Here is a 27025-nt window from a genome sequence, read left to right as displayed (position 1 = left end):
CGAAAAGCTAATAGCGTTTGTGAAAAGTATAATGTTGAAACCCCCGACAAACCTCAAAATGTTTGGAAGTCACTCACAACAGAAAAATTTTATGCATACTTAGGTATTCTTATTACAGCAGGAGTACGGCATTCAAATTCAGAGCACTCGAAAGATTTATGGAAAACAGACTCTCATCCTTTGTACCGAGCAAGTATGGGCATAAATCGCTTTTGGAGCATCAGCAGATTCTTACGGTTTGACAATGACAAAACACGTGTAGAACGTTTGCAAAATGATAAAGCTGCAGCTATTACAGATATATTTCATCTTCTCAATGATAATTTACGTCGTAACTATGTACCGTCGGATTCTCTTACTGTGGATGAACAGTTATTTCCTTTTATTTATTTCTATTATTATATGCCAGAAAAACCTGCCAAGTATGGCATCAAGGTGTGGTGGGTTTGTGACGCCAATAATTCGTATCCACTTATGGACAAATTTATACTGGAAACAATTCGACTGGACGTGAAACTAATCAAGGTGAACGCGTAGCAAAATATTTGTGTTACCGATACAAAAATTCTGGACGAAACATAACAATGGATAATTTTTTCACAACTCTTCCACTAGCCCGTCTCCTGTTGTCTTGAAATTTATCATTAGTTGGTACTTTGAAAAGAAACAAACCATATATTCCACAAGAAATGCTGCCTTCGCCAGAGCGTGAGCCTGAATCGTCATTACACGGATTCAGTGCAGATCGTGTTACTATTTGTTCGTATGTACCAAAAAAAGAAAAAAAGCGTTATTTTGCTGTCAACAATGCATGACAACGATAATGTAAGTGGCCCAAAAAATAAACCTGAAATAATTCAGTTCTATAATACAACTAAAGGAGGCGTAGACAACATGGACAAAATGGTTTCTCATTATTCCACTAAACGCAGAACTTTGCGTTGGCCAGTAGTCTCTGTATAAATTATATAGCTTGCTAGGCAAGCTACGTCTAGGATATTGTAAAAGAAGGCTACTGGCCAACGCAAAGTTCTGCGTTTAGTGGAATAATGAGAAACCATTTTGTCCATATATTAAATATATGAACATAGTAGAGTTTGATTACAAACAAATTTATGCATATATAGCATAATATTATTATCATCCAGGCTCAAAAGTCCACTGTAGAACATAGGGCTCTTCCTCATGTTTTCAACCCCGTCCATTTTGCGCCACTCTCATCGTTTTGATTTTGTCTCCTTAAACCATCAGCCCATTGTGTAGGTGGTCGACCGACGATGCTCTTGTCTTCCGTTGATCTCCACTCTGATAACCTCTTTGTCCATCGCCCATCTATCATTCTAGCTATGTGTCCTGACCATCTCCTTATTATTATGGCAGACAATAAAAAGCAACTACTTAAATGCAAACTTAAAAAAAATGAAAAAGAATTTAAATACCGTATTTAGTATCGCTAATAAAATCTTCATGTTAATAAACTGCATCGTTGGTGATATAATATTTAAAGGCAGTTTTTTATGCATCAACAAAATACTATTGTATTTCTTTTTTTACATTTTAAAAATATTAATAACCTGTTCACTTGAAACAAGAAGCCAAATACAAATGTTGTTCAAGTGATTTGACAAGGGTAGTTAATAATATAAAAAAAAATTACTACCTTCAATGGTTCCACATTAGTAAAATTTAATAATAACCATGAAAAATTTGCTTTGTTTTGGTGGTACTCGAATTACCCGGATCTACTAAAGTATTTTACATTTTATAGTACATTATGCGTAACAAATATGAGATCGCTTAAACAAAAGTCCCGTTAAAAAAATTTTAAATTATTAATTTTTCCAGTATATATGTATTTTTCCAAATACATAATAAAGCGATCCATTGTTCAATGACGGAAATGAGAATGACAAAAAATAATTTCACTCTACAAAAACTCCGTTATTACGCAAATCTCAATCGCACGAAAAATTCAACCGCTTCACAAGCTATAAATCATGTTATTGACCATCCGGAAAAACAATGAATCCAGGCGCGTATAAAAATGCGAAACCGGGGGAAAAAAACTATTTATTTCATATTTCAATTCGTCTTTGTCTCCATTTCAGCAGTTTGGACTACAAATGATTGCTCACATCGAAAACAAAACTATACATAATTCAGCGTTGTTTATTAATTTTCATATTGAATGGTTTGTTGAAGAAAAAATCCGAATAAACATTCCACTGCAATTATGAAAAATATTTATCAGGTTTATTAGGTGTATATATATAAAGCGATTGTTATTTGTTTACCACTCAATATCAATATCAACATAATCAATTAACCTTTGTGTCTATACCCAGGTACCTGGGTATCCTTGGTAATTGTTTTATCTGAATGATTAACGATAGTATAAATATTTTTATTCGAGCTTCTAGTTATTCCTAAAATTATTTAGAACTAAGAGATTTATAATAAAAACCAAAGAAAAAAATGCATATAATATATTAAAATTACCTGTCAAAGTTTTTACACCATTACGTCCACACCCGCGGCACCCGGGTAACACTAATGTTTAGTAAATTATGAAGCTCTGTCTAGTTTTTTTTTAATAAAAGTGATACGGAAACGTAAATAAAAGTTACATTTTAACCACATTGTCCACACTTACTTATATTTACTGAGTGTTCGTTACATAGTGGACGATTACAAACATTACATGATTTTTGTGTCTTCCTTAGCCGTTTTTTCGCTAAAGACATACAAATGCAGCAGTTTCCAACAATTTTGAGGCGTCCAGTGGAATCTCGAAGTGGTAATGACTCTGCAGTATTACTTGAATCTGTAAGTAGAGGTTTTCCTAACATACACTCACTTCCTGACCTTGATGAAAAAAATCGGTTGCCTGTAAAGTCGGTTTTACGGGCGAAGATTTTACGTGACAACGTCTTTTTCTCGGTAGAATATTTATTGATATGAATATTATTAAATTGCACAATAGTTGTTTGCAGTTGAAACGCGCTGTTTCTTCTCAATCGACTGAATTACGATTGATTGCAGAGTGATTTAAACTAATAATTTACTTAACACTATCAACATTTGTCAATAGTATGACATAACCTATAAACTCAGTTTCTCAACTTTTGTGTCAATCTAACAATTAATCAATCAATTATAGTTTACGATAATGAAATATTAGTGTACAATTATTTACCTTTATTGTTGTAGTTGTTGTAAATGACGAATCTAAGCACTCCACATTTTCACTACAGACACAGCTGACGATACTTTAACCACACGTGTGAACTTGTATTATGACGCTTTCTCGGTTTTCCAACGCCAAGAAAGCTCGAGAAAGACAGAGACACAAGCACGCACCGATTCAACGCGCCTAATTCTCTAGTGCTGCGCGCGCAGCGGACCGATCATGTTTGAGTGGGAGAGAGACGCAAGGCATTCGCCGGTCCGGCGGGCCTCTCTCTCGTTCGGTGACTCATCGTAACAGACGTGAGCGGGCGTTACACTTTTTCATGAGTGACTCCGAGCCACAACCTAATTTAAAACGTTGTCACGTCAAAATTTCGGTATACATTTGGTACTTTAGATCTAGCAGAAATTGCAGGCATCACTAGTTGTTTCGCTAAGCCTTGTAGAAAAATTCTACGTTTACTGGCTTTAGTAGAACTCTGTGGATTATTCTCTGTATAAATTATATAGCTTGCTAGGCAAGCTACGTCTAGGATATTGTAAAAGAAGGCTACTGGCCAACGCAAAGTTCTGCGTTTAGTGGAATAATGAGAAACCATTTTGTCCATATATTAAATATATGAACATATTTGTCTAATGTTCATATATTTAATATAAAGCAATTGATTTTGCGAAAACAGGAGATACAGAATATCTAATTCTTCCTTTTAGAAACCTAAATAAAACTCCAAATAATTTAGACTAAAATCTGGAATAAGACAAAGATAATATATATATATATATATATATATATATATATATATATATATATATATATATATATATATATATATATATATATATATTGTTATGCTATTTAAATTGTATTATATTGCTTACTTAGGAAAAATCCTGTCTATATTTATTAAATGAACTAATCTCCAATTAATCACAATAAATCAGCATTAATTAATTACAATCTCAGGCTATTTAAATTGTACGATTTACCTTTGATCGTGGATTCAAAATATTTTCCAATTGGCGTCCTAATCGGGATAGGTAATATGACCAAAATAAAATACATAGAATTTCAACTGAACTATATGTGAGATGTCCTTTATTTTAATGAAATTTTATATAACAATCAATCCTGTAATATTTGCAATATACTAACTTTAAATATATGAGAAGTTGTTTTCTATCATGGACCCAAATGTTATTTTACATTGATTTTTAATATGTGTTATAACTAAGCTCTTTTTATAATTCCTTTTTTTTTTTTTTTAAGTGATCGCAAAATTAACTGTCTCTATTATTTATTCAATTTATTTAATTAATAAATGAAAATCACACTCCGGCTCTAATGAAATTTGACTGACCTTTCCTTCTCTGCCGTTGCAATTCTATGGCCACGCCACAACAAAAAAATCATTTCTCTGCTTCTGCTCCTATTGTGGTCCAGATGACGTACACCTTTCTCCTATCTGTCCTTGTATCTCCAAATGTTTCCGGCTTCGTCTGCTATTAATATTCTTATGCCCTCTGGTTTTCTATCTCTCTGTACCTCGTTCCTCACACTGGTCAGCTTTTACACCGCAAATAAACACACCCGGTAAATTACGTCTTCGGGACTTCAAACAAACACAAATTACAAAGCTCCTTCCTTCTTGGACGACGAAAACTGACTAACTAACCTTTTTTCTCTCTCCTATCTCATAGCCAAAAACCAACCTCCTTGCATTCAAAATTTGACCAATAAAAATCATCCACCTCTTTTGACGTATATCGTTACCACCCAACTCTCTCTATAAAACGTCATTCGGGTAATTCCAGAAAACAAACTTCTTTAATTATTCTAACTAAATCTATCTGCTTTACAAATATTTCTTACTAATAGCTACAAACGATACCTGTTTCTCAATTCAATGTCTTTTGTTAATAAACTTTTACCGATATAATCTTTCGGGGAGAAAACCACCGCAAATCCCGGTCTATTGTTCAACACTTTATATATACACTTTTATTCCGGGTAAAACCATTCCACAATCACCGACTTATTTAAATTTCTTATCGATAATATTTGAAAGTCTTGTCTCTGAGGCCTAATGAACAATTCTTCGAACAACTTAAAATACATATTTTGTCTTATACAGGATGTTTGAAAATTCATATGCCCGTGTCTTTATGAAATATCAATAATTTTAATTTTTATTTAAGTAATAAAATTTGTATATCGGTTTTTTATTGCTTATGGACATTCAAAAGTACAACAATATATATATATATATATATACATATAGAGTTTTATGAATAAAATTAGTATTTCTTGGTCTTGGGTTTAGGTTGGGTTTCGGCAGTTTCGGCAGGAAACCCTTGCGTTTGTGAAGATTTCCAACAGAAAATGGTGTTCAGTAGCACCAAATGGAATCAATAACAACAAAATTGACTTTATTATAACCAACAGAAAAATCATCTAAAAATTTTTCTAGATCTGAAACTAGGAAGAATAAAATGAATGACAAAACCAAAAGTAACCTGTATAAATATGAACAGTCTTAAAGAAAACTCAGATCACTACCAAAGAACTGTTGTTGAAAGATTACGTGACCAAATCGACAACTCTTAATTAATAAAAATCATCCTTGATAGTGCCAAAGAAATCGGACGTCCGCAACAACAAAAGGAACATAATAAACTGTCTGATAAAACTAAAATAATGCTAAAACAAAAAGGGAAATAAAATTAAGTGCAACGTATAGAGAATAAAATACACAGAACTTTGTAAGACAATAAGGAAAAGTATTAAGATAGACAAAAGGACATACAAAGAAAGAATGATAGAAAATGCAATCGAAAACAGTAAAAACTATAATAAAACAAAAAAAGAATTTATCTCTGGGAAGAAACAAATCGTTGCTCTAACAAACGAAAACACTAGAATTACACACAGATATGAAATAATACAACTTGTGACTTAATTCTACAGCGAACTATACAAAGGCCCTGACACACTTAAAGAAGTAATCAGTAAACAAGAAGATGTACCAGATGTCTTTTCGGAAAAAGTAGAATAGACAATTAAAAAATGAAAAGCGGTAAAGCAGCTAGAATGGATGGTATAACTATGGAACTGCTTAAATACGCTGGCAATAAAACCTTTAAAATCTTAGCAGGTATATTTACAAACTGCCATAGATCGAGATGCATAGCAGACCACTGGAATACAGCTAACTTAATTCTTATTTATAAGAAATGTAGCAAAAATAATAGCAAAAACTTTAAGTCTACTACTAATCATATTATACAAGGTATTCACGAAGATTAACTAACAGATTAACAAACGCATTAGATGCTGCACAGCCAAGAAAGCAAGCTGGCTTGAGAAGTGCATTTAGTACCATAGATCATATTCATACACTTCGAGAAGTAATGAGTAGAGCTAAAAAATATAAAGTACCGCTAGCATTAACCTTCGTAGATTTCGAGAAGGCTTTCGATTTTATATACCCCAAGGCAGTAATAGAAGCTTTGACCAACCAAGGCATTAACAAACCGTACATAGAAACTTTAGAAATCGAGACAAACAAAAGCTAAGGTACTACTACTACTACTTGTCGGTTTATAACGTTCTCCGCTGTTTTCCGACTTCCAATTGCCACTTAGTCCGGTTGATCCATAGGTCGTCTTCTATGGCCCTCTCTCTAAGTTCTTTATTTTTATTCCTTCGCTCCAACTTTTTCTCGGTCCACCCCGTTTTTTTTTTCTTTTTGGTTGCCATTTTAATATTTCTTTTGGTATTGTTCATCCATTCTTTGCATGTGTTCGAACCAGATAAATGAAGACTACAGGGAAAAAACCAGACATGTCAATTTTTTTCAAATTTCAGATTTCTATTCTATGGTATAGAACACGCGGAGAAGCACATTTTAGAGCTATCGTACAGGCAAAAAGTAGTCTTGTCATGAGTAATTACACTTCAAAGTTTCGGGGTACTGGGAAAAAACCAGCTTTGTCCATGCGTCCAGTGAAAGGACCAGATATGTCACAAGTTTCACGGTAGATAGCGTTGGATTGATTTAAAAATTATTATTAAACAATGCGTGTTTCAATAATAGAAAGTTTTTTTGTAAGAACAAACATTTGTGAATATCGAATATAATTGTTTTTCTGAATGATTAAATGTTCAACAAGACATTTATGCGTTGATATAACATAACGTAATAGAAAGACTCGTTTTGTTTCTTGTAAAAATATAAACAGGCAGGTATAAAAAGTTCGCATTATTCACACATTAATTTCACAATATTCCGATTCATACATTATATCGTAAACAACAAAATCCATGGGCTTCGTGAAATAAAAATTACATATCCTATCCGTGGACATTCATACTTAGAGTGTGACAAGAATGTTGGACTGTGGAATCTAAAAATGTCTTTTGAAGTACCAAAAGAGTTTAGAGACATGATCAAGGGGTCCCGCGTAAAGCCGTCTCCATTCATCGTCGTGAAAGTAACACGAAAAATAGTTGTGGACTGGAAATCATTTTTGGACAAAAAGAATGTTCCAAAAAGGCCCTTTCAAAACTCAGGTTTTGAAAGAGGTTGTTGCCACATCAGAGCACAGTCGACTTATAAATCATCGATCTTCTTACAATGGACCATTCTTTTCAAGCATCTTGAAGAAACGAATGACCTTAACAACTACGGAGTTGAAGAATGGAGAATTTGAATTACCATTACCAACCTACTCAGGTAAGGTATAAGGTATCACAAAAAATTATAATATTATTCCCTGTATGTTGTTTCAGGACCCCTCGCAATTTCAAAAGCCAAGCACAGCGATTTAATGAGCCTTATGAGATTCTGTGGTCCTGCAGCTGTGGACTTTTTCTCCGTCTTACCTTATAATTAGTCGTACCAGGTACATTATTATTATTATAATTATTCTTTTTGTATTTCTTTATTTAACGTCGGCGTCGATCTACTTCTGCGATTAAAACTAAACACCGACGCCCGGAGCACGCTTCCACCAACGGAAAATTTTGACGAATGCCCTGGTGTTCCAACCAGAGGTAGGGATCTTTAACGAGCCATGTTACAGTAAACCTGTGTTAACGGCCACCTGTCAAAACCGGCCACTTGTACTAGCCGGCTAGTTTCAAATTTCCCCAAACCAAAATTTGTGGACTACAAAGCCTGGTATTAGCGGCCACCTTTTTATATCGGCCAATAGTTCTGTCATTTTTAGTGACCGTTATTGACAGGTTTTGCTGTATTTATTATTACCTATCATTCACAATAGAAATACTAATCAAAATGAAACCTATTTTCATTATTAAAAGCATTGACAATTTTTTGTTTCAGATGACTAAGCTGGTTCTTTCAATGGACAAATTGCGGTTGACAAGAATTTCCTGGATTTTTAAAGAGTGTAACACATTTTTCTGAATAAAAACAGTGCAATGCCGTTCATGCGTTTCTATGGAGCAATTTTGACTTCCGAGTTTTATTATACGTTTCAATGTAAGACACATTATGGTCTTCAAAGTTAAATATGCGTTTTTCTCGGTTTTATGAAATTTTGACATATCTGGTTTTTTCCCTGTAGTCTTCAAATTGTTTTGCTGTTAGGTCATCTGTGATTGTTCGTTTGATTCCCATTATTTTTTTAATGCGTTCGTTGCTAATCCTTTCTCTTCTAGATCTTCCTGCGACTCTTCTCCAAAAATCCATTTCCGTCGCTTTCAGCGTTGCCAGTGTTCTTTGTTTCAATGGCCATACCTCACAGCTGTACAAAGTGATACTTTTTACTTAAGTCGCATATATCCTCTTTTTATTTCCTTTGCTGATGGATTGGTCCCATAAAATGCTGTTTAACATTGCGATGGCTTTTCTTCCTGACGTATTTCTCTGTCTTGTGGCTTTGTCTAATGTTCCATTTTATGAAATAGTGATACCTAGATATTTGTAGTCACAGCAGTACTTTATCATGATGTTATCGTCTAATATAAGATCTTTTTGTTGTACTCCAACGCACAGGTATTCGGTTTTCTTTTTATTTACTTCTAAATCCCATATGTCATACTCTTCAATTAATTTTTGTGCCATATAGTTTAATTCGTCATAATCCTGAGCCATTATTACTTGATCGTCTGCAAAGTTAAGCGTATATACCATAGTGTTGGTGAGCGGTATCCCCATTGTCCTGCATTTTTGTTTCCATCTTTTTAAAGCACTTTCGAGGTATATTTTAAATAAAGGTATAAGTAAAATAAAGTGGGGGACAGACAACATCCTTGCTTTAATCCTTTTGATGTTATAAATCCTGTTGGTATCTGTGTTTTTGCTTTTATTTTTGTTATTGGTTGGTTGTATAGTACTTTGACGGCTTTTATTAATTCTGTATTATTATTAGTGCTTTCCATTGATTGCCACAGCTTTTTCAGTGGAACCCTGTCGTAGGCTTTCCATATGTCGACAAACGACATATGAATCCTGCTTGTTCTTCTGCTTTATAAACAGAGTATTCTCTCTCGATTCGGTTTTTTAAAACCTTTCCATATATTCGACTCATATATCCGGTTACAGCTATTCCTCGGTAATTTTCACAATTATTTGTATCACCCTTTTTATGTATAGTAGTGAGGTATGATATCTTCCATTCCGTAGGAATTTCGTTTGTGTTTATGCATTCTTAAAATAGTTGTCGAAGATATTCATACAATGTGTTTGTTCCGTACTTAAACAATTCTCCGGGTATATCTCCTGGCCCCGGTGCTTTATTCCTCTTCAGCTGTTTACATACGTTTTTAATTTCCTCTGTTGTTATTCTTATTGGGGAGCCGACTATTGAGCTAAAAGCTAAGGTAAAAATTTGTAAAAATACTTCAGACTTTCCCACTATCAGAGGCGTCCGACAAAGAGACGCAATATCATCAAAGCTCTTTATAGCAAATCTAGAAAATATATTCAGCAAAATAAACTGGCAGAAAAAAAATCTACTGACTACAAGACCTTATAAGTGACCTAAATGTAGCTAGCAATGAAGTTAGCCTAAAAATGAACTTGACAAAAACAAAAACCTTCTACAACGAGCTAGTGGATGTTCAAGATGTAATAATAAACAACATTGTACTTGAGACAGTAGACGAGTATGTATACCTGGGACAATTAATACATAAATATGTCTTCTTACTTCCAGAAATCAATAGAAAAATGAAACTGGCTTGGGCATCTATTGGTAAAAATGCAGTTATATTCAAATAGAAGATGCCAGTTCACCTAAAGAAAAAAGCATTCGATTTAATCGAAAAAAGTTAATAAGTAACAAAAAAACTAAAGTTGATTCTGAACAGAATTATAATAAAATATTACTGATTGTGATGCAACTTTACCCTCTGCTTAAAATACTGTTATTCTTAATATTTGATTCCAAATCTAGATAACATTGTATTTTCCTGTTACGTATCCTTACTTCTTGTCTTCACCCATCGTGAACGTGAAAACGAGCCAGTTCTGTATAATTAAGCCCAAATTCTACTTGTTAAAACCGTGAGTATGAGGGTTTATGAAAATTACTATTGAGTACATTTGATTTGATGTTTATTGTTAACGAATATAATTCCTCTCTAATTTCCCCAACCTAATTATTTCGAAGCTGTTAATTACCGATCTGAAACTAAGCGAAACAACAGTTATATGCTACGTAGCAAAACACCGTGCCTTATATGTGTTTCGTTTAATAGATTTGATATTAATTTCGAAGTTTAGAGAATATATCTCGTTTGTGTTAGATACACACCACCAAAGCACGCAAGAAGTCACAGGTATCGATTTCTAATTTATCACGGAAACTTTATCGCAAAAAACCACCAGTTTCTAACCTTTTTGCTTCGAGAAGAACACGGATACCACAAATGTTTTTGATGTGAAAAATATTTTTTTATATAAAATATTCTCCTCAAATTTATCCTTGTCTTTGATGCAAAAGATATTAAAATATATAAATACACCTTCTTTTTAAGAAAAGTTACTATCTCTATGATATTAAATTAGTTTCTCATATGAACTGCGTCTGAACGTATTGTAATGTCTTTTATTTATTTATAATTATTTACATTTTGTTCGATTGTATTTATGAATTCTTTACTAATTTATTATATTGCTTTTATTCTAATTTATTAAAAAGCACGATCATTTATATAAGTTTATTAACCACTAATAATACATAATTTATTTTAGGCGAACGTAACAATTAAAATCGCGAGCGCGTCTTAAAAATTAACTGTTCCTCCATATAAAAATGTTTTATTTATATACATAAATCGCCGTTATCTCGAAAAGTCGAAAACCTTCTTGACTAGACTGGATGGCGAAAACGGTAAGGGCAAACTGGATTTCCTATCGACTCGCCTCGAACTTTGTTTTTATAACATCGTGTGTCAGGTATTCATGACCTAGAAAATACTCGAATAAATATGGATATTACTAATAAACATGTTTACAGGTTTTTAATATGACTCATATTTTTACGTAACAGTATGAAGGTCTTTCTGTATACTAAGAATCGTTATTTTAGTTTTAAAGTAAATATTTAGATTGTAAATTAACTAAATTTTGGACATTTAAGCATAAATATGTAATGTATTGGAAACTGCTGTTTACCATTGTCTGCAAATAAGCGTAAAGGTATTATTTAAGATCTAACTATGATTGGACTGTTTATTTTGTTTATCTTTGAAACTTTTTTGTGCTCATTAATGAAACATTAATACATCGATGGCGTCCCGACAAAAAGGCATAAGCGCCAAAATTTATAAATTTATGTTTTGGTATCAAAATAAAATACATTTTACGTCCTATCGACTATTAAAATGACGCAGCTGTAAAAAATTCCAACTCGACTAAAACAAGCTTTGAATTTTCTAACCGCCAAACGAGTTTCTTAAAAGATGAGACACCGAAATCAGTAAGCGACAAGATCCGTAGTGGAAGGTGGTGCTTACGTCTTGGGTCTGAAAACGTGGTTATATCAATAAGGTAAACAATAATTTGAAATATTATTAATATTTAATGTTTTGTTAAGCGTTTAGTTAGATTATTTATCTTGAGAAATCATAATATACCATAAGAATGTACAATTTTACCGACTGTCGGTTAGGCCTTTTCAGAAAAAATTTTTTTGTTTATCTAACCGCCATTTGGCAATTTAAAATACACTATGACTTAGATTTAGAAAAGTTACTACTTAACCGACTTAAATAAGGTTTGAAACTAAATAAAATATATATTGACTTTGTTGTATAGTTTTCTTTTTTTTTTAATTTTAAAGTTATATTTTGGTAGTAATATTATTTTAAAAAACTAACACTTGAATGGCGCTTACTTCTTTTTTTTTAATGGTTTTTAGAATGGTTTTTAGGGGGCACAAAATAATGAATCTTGCATTGCAATCCATTTGGGAAGATCAGGAAAGCAATGTGCAGGAATCCAGCGGAAATAATAAAAACCATGGTTCATTTTCCACTGAAAATGAGGTCCTCAATGAAGCGGTAAAGCATAATGTTCTTTTAGAGCCTGTACTAAAAGACCATGAACAAGAACTCCAAATGCCTAGTTCTGTTCTAGATGATGATGCCATTGTGGATTTCAGTTTTCCTTTAAGTCCAAATTTGAATATTGACAGCCGTTTATTTTCGAATATTGATGAAACTGCCGAAGAAGAGACTGATTTATTAACCTGTAATAAAAAGCTTGTACCTTACTCAGATAGTGATGATACTGATGATAGTAGTAATAATGCCGCAATAGTATTTAGTTCATTAGTTGATGATAAGATAGGTTGTAAGGATTTTATACAGCAAAATGATTCTTTAAACTCCGAATCAGATTCATCATCCTTGACAGTATTTTTTAAAAATGAGACTGAAATTGACAGCATTAGTTCTAGCTCATCAACTGGTTTAATTTTCTGTTATATCGGTCCTTCGTTTCTATTAGTTTGTTTTGTTATTGATAAATGTTATTTTCTGTTAGCAAATTTTGATTTGTATTTTATTTCTATTAGTTTTATAATACAACTTACTTAGTTATCAATGTAGAAAAAATGGTACGTTTTAATAGTTTTTGTTGTTTTTTACTTAATATAACGTGATAATTATATTAACTTTATTTTTGTATTTTTTTTACACCAATATAACTCTAAGAAACTCATAAATATATTATTGTGTACTGTTTAATTTGTATTATTTTTACTTAATTTTTATGCTTTAAAATGAAAAGATTTATTTTCCTTTTTAGTTATAATTCCGTAAAATTAAAAGGCGTACAAGTTCCTAAGCGACATTTTTTGATAATAATACTTTTTTCCAAATATGGTAACCGCCTTTCAAGGCTTGAACACCACAGAACCCAACATTAAAGGCGTAAGCACCAAAATGTTAAATATCTCATGTTTATAATAATTGTTTTATAACTAACATATGGTAAGTCAAAATGCCTCAGTTCGATAATAATAAAAAGCCAAAAAAATGTAAAAAAAGAAATATTAAGCGATATTCAACGTTTTTTGTGTCTCCTGAAAAAAACTGTCAATGGCGCTTATGTCTTTCTGTCGTGACACCGTCGACATTTTAAGTAACCTTTTACTTTACGTCAATTTTATAGACGTTGTGTGTTGTTGCTATCTAAAGACACTGGTCAATAATTACGACAATTACGAATATTTTTAAACCTGTTGCTTTTGACTACAAGGTCAACAAAATTGAAGAAACTACTTTAACCGTAACAAAATCAATAATGTTAACAAGTGACGGAGAAAACAATACACCTACAACTTCTGAAGACGCTGCACCTAAAAACAGACCTAAACCTATTTTTCCAAAAAAGACGAAGCAACTATCATACATTGGAGGTCGGTTCTGCATCGATAACTATAATGTTGTATTCAATGTGGGCTCCAAATATTTTTAACATTAATAAAACTTAATGTAAGTTATAAATTGTGAATCTTAGTGATATATTGAAATAAACTGTAAGTGTACAAACTCTGTACATAATATCCAGTTAAATTAGCATTAAAGTCAGCAAGTTGCAATTATTTGTTATTATTGTCAATAAACAAATCCAGTTTTACCAGCAAATAACCGCTTTTAGTAAAGACCGATATACCTATTTAAGCAGATAAACAGGGTCGGACTTACTTTTCACAAACGTTTATCAAAATGAATTCAAACATGGAATCACACAACAGTTCTAAAATACAAGACCATCAAAATCAAATAAACACATTACAGTCATACTCTTCGGCAGCGTCGAGAGTGCAATTTCCTTTTAAAGTCCTAAGCAATTATGTTTAGTGCCTTAGAAAACACCAAACTTCAAGACTACCTTCTCCCACTTATAAATATAATTCAACCGAAAAACATAATCTTCTCTTTTAAATTATCTAATAATCGCATATGTATGTATTTATCCAATCATGGTCACATAGAAATACAAGGTAAAATTGTCAGAGCAAGAAGGTTAGTTACACCAGCGGAACGACTTGTGCTCTCCGGCGTATGTCCTTCAATACCGCATGACTTGCTAATCAATGAGTTACAAAAAATCGGCATAGTTCCTGTCTCCCCCATGACCTTCCTCAAAATAATTGCTTCTATGCCTGAGTACAATCACATCCTTAGTTTTCGAAGACAAATCTATATCAGTCCTCACAATCTAACACTACCAGAGTCATTTATTCTTGTTTTTGACAACACGACATATAGAATATTCATTTCTCAAGACAGTTTAGTTTGCTTAAATGCAAGAAGCCAGGACACATCGCTTCACAGTGCTTCGAACCACTAGCTCAACTAAACCCCAACCAAAACAATGAAGCATCGGTATCCAGCGCAACAAATATATCCTTGCATGCATCCAATGACACAAACCCTTCTCAGTATGAACAAATGTCTATTTCTAATATTCCGGAGATACCGAACAAAGTAGATGCATCAAATAAGGACAGTCACATAATTAATCAACCAAAAAGAAACTTTAATGAAATTATTTCACCTGAAGCAGATCCATCTTCAAAAGAATGTAACATTTTTCCACCACCTAAAGTCCAAGCAAAATCTAAAAAAGCTATAATTAGTTCAGCAAGCACTTCTGAATGCTCATTTTCTCTCTTACTTGACCTTGCTAAAAACTTCATAGAAAATCACCCTCTACCTTTCCCTCTAAACGTTTATCAACTTATCATGCTCCTAATGAATATCATGGGGTCAACAGATCCTATAACCACAATTCAAGAATATACCACAGACCTACCAGCTTTGTCCCATATGCTCAGTCAAATTTATCCCCATTTAAAGGAAAGATCCATAAAATGTAAATTCACGTCCATAAGGAAAAAATCCATAATTATATTAACAGTGAGGCATCGGAAGCGGAAAGTGACACATCTCAGTTAAGCCAACATTAAATTCAAGTCTCTACTTCAGTGAAATATTGATAGTTTTTTCCATTGCCCTCCTATGCTCCATAATCTAATTGGTGAACAATCTCCTGATGTAATATACCTACAGGAAACTAATCTGAATCCCCCCAAAAAAATCTAACTCCAACCAATATGACTGTTTTCGTTGTCTAGTCCTTTCTGACTCTCTCAGCGCAGTCAAAGCTATGCAAAATGTATACCCTAAACACCCCATTGAGAAAATTATCAGGGCAGAATTAATGAAAGCTCAAGAAAATTTCAGAGGAGTCCACTTCCTATGGATACCATCTCATATAGGCATAGAAGGGAATGAAGAAGCAGATACTAGTGCGCGTAACGCTATCACCAGTGACGCATCAGAAACAGAGTGTCGGAGTATCGCAGGCGATCTAAAAGTTTATTTCAAAAATAAGGTATTAAGTGCGTGGAATCGGGAGTGGAATGACTCTAGTTTGAAACTCAGAACCATCAAAAGTGATATTTTTTCATGGAAGTCTACAGCCAGAAGTAGAAGATGCCAAACTATTATTACACGTCTACGACTTGGACACTGCAGGTATACTCATGCCTATCTCTTCTCAAATAGTGAACCTCCAAAATGCAAAACATGCAATACAGTAGACAGTATAAAGCACTTCTTGATAGACTGTCCTAAATATGCAAATCAAAGTCAGTCTTACAATTTGCCAAATAACCTGAAAGCACTCCTCAACAAAAGTTTAGTTCCGAACAATTTATTAGGTTACTTAAAATGTATAAATATGTTACACAAAAAAACTTAATTAATTGTTACAAATGTTCAATAGTTCACAAATTGTAATTAATTGTTACAATGATTGATTGTTACAAATGTTAAATTTATTATTATTACAAATGTTACAGGAATGTCGCTAATAACCTTTGGGTGGATGCGACTTTGTTTCTTTAAATAAAAAAAAATTATCATACATTCTTATCCTAATTTTGTGTTACTGGACTACGTTAATGCAATAATTGGAAACATCGTTAATCCCAAAAATGTTTATTTTGCATTGAAAATCTCAAACAACCAAGTGTGTACCTATTTAATTAAAAACCGAGCTTGTAGATTAGCTTATATTAGAGCATTCTAATGTAACTGTAAATTTGGTTGATCCGAGTACAAGAAGATGAATTTCGCCAACAAGAGAATATTGATATCAAATGTCTGTCCATCCATACCTACTGAGGTCATAAAACAGGCACTCAAAGATTTCGGACTTTAAATGGTGTCATCTATATTATTACTACTAACTAAAGGCAGATACCCCAGGAAATGAGTACTCGCTTATTATGAGTTTCAGGCGTCAAGTCTACGTTACCCCAACTACTAAGAACTAGGACCTTCAAACGTCACTTTTAATATAGCATGAGAATATTGCATTTAGAATAATCTTGTCCACAGATCGTATGGAGTGTTTTCTTTGTAAACAGTTTGCCCATACAGCAAACAAATGTCCTAATAAAAACACACAAAAAATCTCATTACCGCAATCAAATATTGTATTATTAACATTATCAACAATTCCAATAGTTGATACAAATTCTGAGCATCTTCAAACAACTACATTATTACCAGAACCAGGTTATATAAGACTGCATTCATCAAAAGTTGATCTTAGTTACTATAAAAAACAGAAATATACACACACACTTATATCAACACAAATTCTCTTAAAGGCCATGCATCCGGCGTTGATCTGAAATTCCCCAGAGTACTTCTCCAGCACTGATAAACCAAAATTGGCTAAGAAGAAACCTAGTATGTAGTAAACAAACAAAGCTATTCTGTTAGAAAAGACAAAGACAATTATACAAAATATCTATATTACAAATCCCAATGATTATACGTTAACATCTGATTAGATAATTGCATTCCTCGAGAATCTATTTGGCAACGACAACCCAATAATGGAAGCTCCTCAGATTACTACAGATATACAGGCCCTTTTTAGATGGTATGTACAAGACATAATATTCTTTAACAGCAAGATCTGCTAAGGGTAGAGTTACTAGTATACTTAACAAAAAAAAAAAAATATTTAACCACAGATAATAGCAACGCTAAAGTATTACAATCATCCACTGTCCCAAAGGCCCAAAGAATCCAGCAATTGATTGCAGAAACAGAGGCAGATTGTATATGTTGATGAGGCCAGAACAGTAAAAATACCAAAATTTGACAACTTAAAAATTACTAAGGTTATCATTATTTAAAAAAGGACTACCTGAGAGCCAGTGGCGGCACCAATTTTTGTTTTCAGATATATGTTTTCTACACATCACAAATACTCACCGAAGCAATTGCAGTCTTAATATGGTGCCCCAGAAAAATTACGGTATGCAGCATTTACATATCACCTAATCACACACTTTCAGAAAAAGAACTGTATGATCTAATCCATCAACTCCCCACTCCTTATCTTCCTAACTTCTTGTGGGTCTTGGAAGGGGAAATATCGTTGAAAATGTAATAAATTATTCTAGCCCTTGCCTATTAAACACCGAATCAAATACATACTCTTCTGACACATTTTCCGCAATTTATCTTAGCTTTTCTGACTTAAAGTCATCAACTCTGCTAAACTTGCAGTCTCTTTGATAGTAATTACTGACCAATTCTAGTTTCCAATAGCGAGAATAAATCAAACAATTATGTACCCAAATGGCAGATCGCCAATGCAGATTGGATTGGCTTCTGCTCGTATCTCGAAAAATAACTTCCACTCCTGTCTCTTTATGATGACAAAGACGAATTTTTAAACCTTTTTATTCACAGCATTACTTCTGCAGCTGATATAAGTGTTGGCCAGACTTCTACAACCTGTACACGGAAGAAAGTACCATGGTGAAATAAAGATTGTGAACACGCAGTTCGTCAATACAAAGAGCATTAAACAAATACGAAAGAACTCGAAATAATGAAGATTTTGTGCAATTTAAAAAACTGAAGGCCAGAACAAAATATGTTCTAAAGGAAAACAGGAAAATTTCATGAAGAGACTATACTTCGTCACTAAAATCCAACACACCTTCAGCCTAGTAAGAATGAAAATACAAGTGGCAGAATTCTAAGTTCTAAGTGTTGTTGTATAAAGTTCTGTGTGTGACCAAATATGTTTTGTATATTTTTACCTTTGCAAAAAACTACAAGATCATCCGCGTGAACGCTTGCCTTTATAGGCGATTTTAGATTTTTGAGAATATTATTGATTGCCACTATAAAGAGCGTAGGACTTATAACCGAGCCTTGAGGAATGCCATTTTCTGGATACATTATATCTGATGTTGTCTTGTTTGTCCTAACTCTGAAAGCTCTAGTTTGAAGGAAGTTTTTAATAAAAAAGAGGCAGTGTCCTTGGATGTTTTAACTATGTAATATTTTTATTATATAATCGTGCCAGGCTGTATCGAAAGCTCTTGATATGTCAAAGAAAACCGCTAAACATTTACTCCTTAGTGCGAATGCTTAAAAAATGTCACTTTCCAAATCTATGATATTATCTATGGTTGACCTTTTCTCTCTAAAACCACTTTATTCTGGAATACTTAAATATTGTCTCTCCAGGTGCCATCCTAGTATATTATTAATAATTTTTCCTAGTAACTTACACATGGCGCATGTTAAAGATATCGGTCGGTATTACTCGGAACTTGTTTTAATACTATTAGGTTTTTGAATAGGTTAGGTTAGGTAATTTTTGCTGTAGCCAAATATTAAACAGATTTAGAAGTTGTTTGTGAGTGCTATCTGGAAAGTGTTTGATAAAAATACTAGGAATATCGTCCGGGCCTGTGCTAGTTTCTTTAAGATTTGATAATGCTTCTGTATACTCTAATTGAAAAATGGGTAAATTTAACGGTTCATCTGTATTAGTTATAATGCTAATTTTCTTTTATCTTCTTGCTGTTTGTAATTAACGAAAGATTTTTTATGATTAATATTACTAGATCGGTTTTTGTATGTGTTAGCAAGGATTTTGGCAATTTCAGTATTACTAGTAACTGCCTTTCCATTTATTTCGAGGTTTTTGATATGCTGATTGCTATTTAATCAGGAAATTCTTCGGACTTTGTTCCATACTTCAGTCATGGGAGTGTTTGCATTTAACGTTGATACATTTAAGTCCATGACTAGCGTTTGGCCTTTCTAGTTGTCTTTTTGGCTGTAGCACGTTGTTTTCTGTATTTAATTTTATTTCTAACAGTTTTGTAGCGCTTGTATTGGTTAAAAGCTTTTTTGCTAGATTCAACTGCTGTTTTGCATTCGTGATTCCACCATGGGACAGGGTTGCGTTGTTTTATGCATGTAGTCTTTAACATTGTTTTTTCTGCTATTTTTGTGATAATGATAACAGGGTTCTTTAGTGTCTCGTCTATATTTGAGGTACTTGTAAATGTGGTCATACTGTTTATCACTAAGTTTGAAAAAAAAATTCAGTTAAGGTTTTTTAAATTCCATTTTGGAGTAAACGTTTGTCCACATGAGTTTTTATTATTATGAATAAAAAGTGGATAGTGATCACTGTTGTATAAGAAGTCGAGCCTATCCCAGGTGAGCTATGGGGTCAGACCTGGTTCGCGTATTGTAAGGTCTATACATGAATATTTACCACTCTATATATTTAACCTAGTGAGCCTGCCGTAGTTTAAGACTGAAAGGTTGGACTGGTCAAATATCTCTTCTAGCAATCTCTCACTAGCATTCATAGTAAAATAGCCCCATAAAAAGTTGTGGGGATTAAAATCGCCCAAAATAATTTTGGCTTTAGGGAATTTGTTGTAACAGTTCTGGTAATGCTTCTGAGTCTACTTGCGTTGATAAAGGTAGGTATAAGTTACAAACGTAGATATTTGGACTTGAGTTAAGTTTAATGCAAATTGCTTCTAGATTAGTTTGGAGAGAAATTACAGTGGTTTCAGTTGACTTTTTTACAAAGATAGCTACTCCGCCATTGGCTTTTTCTTGCCTAGTTCGATTTTTGTAGTAACTTTTAAATTGTTTTAAAGCTTGTATTTTTTTATTTTTAAAATTAGTTTCCTGAAGAAAAATTATAACTGGATTGTATCTGGCCAGAATTATTGTGAGCATCGGAAGGTTATTGTAAAAACATTTAATGTTCCACTGCATAATTGAAGAGAAGTCACTTTCAGTCTCTGATATCTCACTATCCGAGTAAGTCATCTGTAAATCTATCAGTAGTTTCTTTCTTATTTTTGTACATTTAGATTTAATGAGTCTTTGTTTGAAATAAGGATATATTGTTGTTAGCATTTTCAGTAAAGCTTCTAAATCGTGAGTGTAGTTTTTTTTATAATGCTGACTGGATCCTGTGCACTATAATCATTTTGATTAAAATCATGAATAAATGGAGGGTTTTGCTTTGAAATGAACGCCTTGGCCGGTTCCATGAGTATGTGAGTTGGCGTCTTTTTCTTACTTTTTTTTGGTTTTTTGGATGAAGCATCATTTGATTTAACAAACGGGTCTAGACTTGGGTTTTCTGAATCAGCGTCTTGCGCTGGAGGATGTGTGACTATTTCTTCCAAAATGCGTTTTGAGCTATTTTGTGTAGACTGGGTTATATCTATATTGATGATTGGTTGTGCGGTTTGAGTTTTTGAGAGGTTAGTTAAAAGTATTTGGAGAGGTGTGGAATGCGAAGATGTTTGGGAGTGGGAGATTTGGTTATAATTTTTAGAAACTGATTTTTGGGTTGTTTTGCAGTTTGCTGTCATATGGCCTTGCTTTTTACATGAAAAACATACCAAGGAATCTTACGACACAAAAATATTATAATTGGTGTTATCATAATTAATTAATACGGATTCAGGTATTAAGGCAAGCCGTGGTGTGATAAAAATTTGTCGTCCAAAACTATGAACGTGGCTAAATTTTGGCAAACCGGCACTTATCTTGAGAAATGACATGGTAGACATGCTTGTAAGGCCCAATTTTTTAATTTCTTGAGTTAGTAAAGCATGCGGAATGATGGGACAACCGTTTGGCAGAATTACTCTTTCTGTTGGAGTGACTAGTTTGCGTGCTTGGACTTGTTGGTTATTAATTTCTATAAACATTCCATAATTATTCACAAAATATTCAACATCGTTTTTGTTTGCAAGGTACATACACACTCTGTTGTTAGAAAGCCGTGAGGAAAATAGAATATTTTTGGGCTCGATCAACATTCCTAATAGAATCAGGTAATCTTGAAGTTTTAGGTTTTCAATGGCTGGGAGTACAATAAGCTTGATCTTTGGTAGAGAATTGTTGTTCAATTACAGCAAAAGAATAAGTTTTAGTATTGTTTTCCTTTTGGGAGCTTCTGTAGTCAGAAGTCCCGTCAGTTGGGTTTAACATACACTGCACTTCAAAATTAACGCATAATTTTAAAAACCGTAGTAAATCAAATAATTTTAATGTTTCGATTTTTGTGCTAATATATTATTGTTACCCCCTGTATACTGTAAAATTTATTGAAAGAACGGTAAAAAACGTTGATGTTATTACCATTTTTTGCAAAAAAATTAAAAACATGCTAATTGTGCTTCATTTTATTTCGAATTTAGTTGTGCTGAACCTTTAATGGGGTTTTTTTAAGTTTGTTAAGTGTTTTTTTTTGGAAATGAACCACCAGCAGCAAGAAAATCTAAATTTGTCAGAAAGTGACTGTTTTAGAATCATTACTCTTCAAGTCTTCTAGTAAGTCAATCATTTCAGGAGTGTTAACACGTTTTCCTGTTACTGGAAGTAACTCGAAAAGACCCGGTCAAGGCCGTAGAAGGGTTACAACTAGTAATCAAGACAGGTTTTTGACACTTTGTACACTGAGACAAAGGTTTGTTACCAGTACTTCTATACAAAATAAATTTTTGGATCGTTATAACTTTTGAATCAACCAAAATACAATTAGAAGAAGACTTGCCGAAAATGACCTATACCACCAATTGGCCCATTATTGACCAGAGACTATAGAAGGCAAAGATTGATTTTGCTCGTGAACATGTTAATTGGAATAATGACGATTGAGGAAGAATATTGTTCACCGATGAATCTAGGTACTGTCTTTTTTCTGATAACAGGAGAAACCGAGTGTATAAAAGGCCTGGGGAACGCTACGCACAGTGTAACACCATGTAGGGACTGTACAGTATGGCGGCGGCTCGGTAATGGTGTGGGGTGGGATTAATTAAGAGGCTCGTACGGAATTAGTTAGAATTAATCGCGGTCGGCTTACATCGCAGAGGTATATAACAGACATTTTAAAAGAGCATGTCGTGCCATTTGCACTATTTATTGGGGATAATTGCATGCTTATGCAAGACAATGCCAGGCCACACATGGCAAGAATTGTGCAGCAGTATCGTCAGGAGGTTGGAATTTCTGCCATGGATTGGCCTGCGAGAAGTCATGACCTCAACCCAATAGAATATGTTTGGGACATCATAGACAGCCGACTACGACAACTACCTAATGCACCAAACACATTAGATGAACTGTTTTGCGGTTGGTTGAAATTTGGGATCAAATTGATCAAGAAGAAATCAGAACGATTATTCTTAGTATGAGAGATCGTTGTCAAGCAGTAATAAATGCCAGAGGAGGCAATACTCGATACTAGTATTTTCTTTAACTTTAAAAATTTCAATTTCGTCATTAATTTACAATGTTAGTTTGTTTAGATGTTTAGATTTATGATGTTATATTGTTAATTTTAATACATTTTTTGTAAAAAAAGAAAAGTTTTTTATTTAAGATATTTTAAAACCATAAAGCAGAAAAGAACAAACAAAAATTTTTTCATTACCACTCAAAATAAGAATATTAAAATTATGCGTTAATTTTGGAGCGCAGTGTATTTTCTTTATAATTTAAAATTTATTTAGACCTGTTTTAGAACAGGCAATTTTATCATGTCGTTATAGATAACGAATAAACTTGTTTAGAGTTTTTATACCAAGCTGACTTATGATAAATACAATAAATTCCTGTGAAATGAGTCTGTTTATATAATTTTAAAGAGCATTTCCAGGATGGAAGAGAACGCACTCTTATGCACTTATATTGCTAAAACAAAAAAAATTTAATCAATAACTACTATCTAAATAACTGTATCTGTTTGGAGCTGACAAATTCGCACTAATTAGTATTATACCTGTCAGGACCGAACCCACTAAAAAAAAAACACAGGTATTGTAAGAAGTAATTAAAAGATCAAAAATAAACATTCTCATTAATCTTTTCTATTTGTCTTGTGATTTTTCTATAAGACTAATAACAAATTTTCATTTGCCTGATTCATTTATAAAAATTTAGACTAGACATTGATAAATCGGTTTATAAATTAGTTGACATATTGGGATAATCTATATATTATCCACAAAATGGCAGCACTCAATATCGGTATATCCGCTTTGATGTTTCTACATTTAAATTTGTATTTTCAAAGCAAACATTCCAATGATTTCTATCGATATCAGCTTGTGGTAGGATTAACTGTTGATATAACAAGTGTATTTAGAAAATTAGAAATTTAACATAACAATATTGGAAATTGCAATCAATTTAATGTGTGGACTACTTCAAACCAAATAGTTTGATAACAATTAAAAAGGTTTATTATGAGATTGTTAATATTTGCCAATAAAAATTTTACTTTATATTTTCATGATTTGTCCTACACTCTTTTTTTTTTCGTTTTAGTTTGCAATTTAGCATTACATACTCAGATGATTTTTATCCATTTTGTTTTAATTTTGTTTCATTCGCTGTTTGTTTTTTTTTCAGAAGATATTTAGTACTTATTGTACGTCTTCAGTTTTGCCCTGTCTTTTAACTATTCTATTTCCTTTCACATTTCTAAGGAGCCGCATTTTTTTTCTGCTTCTTCCTCTATATAATCTATTCTGCTTGTTGATTTGCGAATTGGTATGTCTATCAAACGTTGTCACTTTATCTTTTGTGCGACCGTCCGATACTTCCTTTGCCAATTGGTATTGTAGCATTTTTATTTTACCCTGTGAATCATAAGAACCAAAAATGTTTGACAATGTTTTTGCACATTAAAATTAATAATCCGAACAACTTTAAAGTCTGTTCAGTATTGTAACGGAGGAAGTAAATCAAATTAAATAAAATTAACTAAAATTATAAAAAAACAATGTTAAAAACTATACCAAATTTAATAAAATTTAATAAAATTATAAAAATTTAAAAAAGATTATAAACAATTATAAAAAATTATAAAAGATTATTAACAATTTTAAAAAATTATAAAAAATGACCTTTAATGACCAGGTAATTGTGGTTTCTGAATGCATTTTACATACAAATATTCTACATAGCCCACATCTAACTGTTGTGCTGGAATTTTTTGAGCCTGGACATATTGCACAACGTCCACGTTTTCTAGAGCTTTACACTTCTGTTCTAGTAGGTTCTTCACATGATTTATATTTCATTAGAAAACCTTGAATATCTGAGGAAGATATCGCATTGTCGCTCTTTCTGAAAGATGTACTTTCATTAAACTCAAGCTTAAATTCTTTAGAAAAATTCGGCGACATATTTTGGGATTTGTTTTATTGGCACAAAACAACACCTGCGCGTTGATACCCGCCATATCCATTAGAGAAAAAAATATAATTAGTGGCCATCTTCTGAATATTCTTTTTAGAGAATATGATGCACACATTTGGTCAATAGTATCCACACCGCCTTTTGTGGCATTATAATCTAGAATAATTTCTGGTTTTTTAGTTTCGACGTCTACGGTGGCAGTGTCATGCATCGTGGATAAAAGTATGACCGACTTACTTTTTTTTTGAACAAATGAAACCAAAGTGACATTTTTCTGGAATCCAAAGAGTGACGTTCCCACTTCTTTTTGTTTTTGGGGTAAAAATTCAATAGGTATTTCCCTTTTGTTTTTTCTCAAAGTGCCAATTGTAGTTATTTTATTTTCCAAAATGGGAAATAGCTAAAGGATAACTGGTATACCAATTATCGGTTGTCAAATTGCGATTTGAACCTTTTATATAATCAATAAGCCTATCTACAATATCACTGGGAGAGTTTGATACAGCATAAGGCCCCTCAAGTTGCCGTCCACAATAAACCTCTAAATTTCCAACAAAGTAAGTTTGTGCATCGCCCAAAATGAACAGCTTGATACCGTATTTTGCTGGTTTATTTGGTAAATACTGGATGAAACTACAGATTTTACAGTTACTAACAAATGCGTCCAATATTTTTCTAATTGGTGCAAGTGTGTCATATATTTTCCGTTCATGTCTTGTGGTTTTGTCATCAAAGCGCATTGAACGTAACAAAAATAAAAATCTTTTGCAACTCATTACAGCTCTAAGAACTTTCTATACCTGTTCCTCCAGATGTCCAAAGTTCAAGTGCGTTAGTATGGTTAGCCTTTTTGTGCCTAGGAGGTAAAGCACTCCCAGTAACGCCATTATTTCACTTTTTGAAGTATGTTTCATATCTCGTTCTCTTTTACATTGACCAGATTCTTTTTTACTATCAATGTACAAATTAGTAAATTGTACGATGTTCTCTAAAATCTCAGAATCTATAATTTTTTCAAAAGCTGAAAGTTCTGAGGTCACTTTTGAAGCCACTGCCTTTGGTTCTGGAAGTATTTTGATAATATTTTTCTAATTAATTTTTGATTGCGACGACAGCGGAGTCTTACGCCATGCAGTTTTTTTATCTTTACCTTGAAAATATTCGAAAGCAGTCGTACTTACTGCAGTATTATCCTCGAAGTTACTGGCTCTGTCGTGGTCATTCTGTTCTTGTTCAGATTCAGAATTGTGGTCATCATGGTGTATTATTTCTTCATCTGTCTCAGATTCATCGGAATATTCTATTTCACTAGTTTCTGTTTCTGGGTCTTCATTAAGAATTTTATATAACTCAGCCTCAGTTAAAAACTTTTTTCTTGCCCTGCAAAAATAAAAAAAAGTAACACACAAATAATATAACAATGCAACTAAATTCTTACATGATATTCTCTCAGCGTAGCCGTTATATTCCTTCTCAATTATGTTACAATATCCTGTTCAACCTAAAATAAAGTAAAACTAAAGTTAATTTGACTTTAATTTCGAATTACAACTTTTTATAAAGTAAAATAATTAATGGATAAAATACTTACACTAGAAGGCGCGCCGTGTATTATGTACACAAAACCGTCACACTCTCGTATTTCGAAGAATTCTCACAAAACTCAGCTGCAACAAAAAATATTACTCAACTATTCGAACGACAGATCTCTACTGGACGAATAGACGCAACGATATCGCTAGATTGACGACACTTCTATTTTTAAACGAC

Source organism: Diabrotica undecimpunctata, chromosome 9, assembly GCF_040954645.1.
Source record: "Diabrotica undecimpunctata isolate CICGRU chromosome 9, icDiaUnde3, whole genome shotgun sequence".
Taxonomy (NCBI): Eukaryota; Metazoa; Arthropoda; class Insecta; order Coleoptera; family Chrysomelidae; genus Diabrotica; species Diabrotica undecimpunctata.
Note: the sequence above shows the minus strand (reverse complement) of the source record.